Consider the following 1,847-nt stretch of genomic DNA (forward strand, 5'->3'; position numbering starts at 1 on the left):
GTTATAGACTAGACCAGGTGTTATAGACTAGACCAGGGGTTATAGACTAGAGATCATGTGTTATAGACTAGAAAGCATGTGTTATAGACTAGACCAGGTGTTATAGACTAGAGTAGGTGTTATAGACTAGAGCTGGTGTTATAGACTAGACCAGGTGTTTTAGACTAGAGACCACGGGTTATAGACTAGACCAGGTGTTATAGACTAGAGTAGGTGTTATAGACTAGAGCTGGTGTTATAGACTAGTGACCAGGGGTTATAGACTAGACCAGGTGTTATAGACTAGACCAGGTGCTATAGACTAGACCAGGTGTTTTAGACTAGACCAGGTGTTATAGACCAGAGACCAGGTGTTATAGACTAGAGACCAGGTGTTATAGACTAGAGACCAGGTGTTATAGACTAGACCAGGTGTTATAGACTAGAGCAGGTGTTATAGACTAGAGAGCAGGTGTTATAGACTAGAGAGCAGGTGTTATAGACTAGAGACCAGGTGTTATAGACTAGAGAGCATGTGTTATAGACTAGAGCAGGTGTTATAGACTAGACCAGGTGTTTTAGACTAGACCAGGTGTTTTAGACTAGACCAGGTGTTTTAGACTAGACCAGGTGTTATAGACTAGACCAGGTGTTATAGACTAGACCAGGTTTTATAGACTAGACCAGGTGTTATAGACTAGACCAGGTGTTTTAGACTAGACCAGGTGTTATAGACTAGACCAGGTGTTATAGACTAGACCAGGTGTTATAGACTAGACCAGGTGTTATAGACTAGACCAGGTGTTATAGACTAGACCAGGTGCTATAGACTAGACCGTAAGGAGGGAGGAGTCATGTCTCTGTGGTGAGATAAACAGTGGTGAGGAAGTAAGAAGGTAGGAAACATGTCTATGTGGTGAGATGCACAGGTTGTGAGTGAGTAAGAGAAACGGGAGGAGGATTTAGGAGGAGAAAGAGAGAGCAAGGGAGAGAGAGAGAGAGAGAGACAGAGAGGCAGAGAGAGAGAGAGATACAGAGAGAGAGACAGAGAGAGAGACAGAGAGAGAGAGAGAGAGAGAGAGAGAGAGAGACAGAGAGAGAGAAAGAGAGAGACAGAGAGAGAGACAGAGAGAGAGAGAGAGAGACAGAGAGAGAGACAGAGAGAGAGAGAGAGAGAGAGAGAGAGAGGCAGAGAGAGAGAAAGAGAGAGACAGAGAGAGAGACAGAGAGAGAGAGAGAGAGACAGAGAGAGAGACAGAGAGAGAGAGAGAGAGAGGGTAGGGGCCAAGTCAGACAGAGCACAGTCCTCTCCCTCCCTCCATCCTGTCTCTACTGTGGTCGATGTTGTCTGGAGCGGTGTGGTCAGGTCAGCGGTGATGTGTGTGTGTGTGTGTGTGTGTGTGTGTGTGTGTGTGTGTGTGTGTGTGTGTGTGTGTGTGTGTGTGTGTGTGTGTGTGTGTGTGTGTGTGTGTGTGTGTGTGTGTGTGTGTGTGTGTGTGTGTGTGTGTGTGTGTGTGTGTGTGGCGTCTAGTCTGGTCAGCAGTGTGGCAGAGCGAGGCAGTCTGAATGCGGTGTGTCGATCATCTGCTCTGATCTAGGAGGTGTAGTCTGGGTCTTAGCCAACCCCCCCCCTCCTCCACCGGCTACTGTCCATCCGTCCTGCACCCCAGCCCTCCAGCCCTCCAGCCCTCCAGCCCCCCCCCCCCCCCCCCCCCCCCCCAGCCACAGCTTGCTCAGGACATTGAGGGATAGCACCATGTCAGCTGTTTGCTGTGTCACGAAGCTGCCGCTGCGTGCCTTCCACAGTTTGCAACTGGCAGAGAGAGAGAGAACTCTGTGTGCTACCAACTACAGTTTCCCAGTCGCAG

Source organism: Salvelinus fontinalis, unplaced genomic scaffold, assembly GCF_029448725.1.
Source record: "Salvelinus fontinalis isolate EN_2023a unplaced genomic scaffold, ASM2944872v1 scaffold_0412, whole genome shotgun sequence".
Taxonomy (NCBI): domain Eukaryota; kingdom Metazoa; phylum Chordata; class Actinopteri; order Salmoniformes; family Salmonidae; genus Salvelinus; species Salvelinus fontinalis.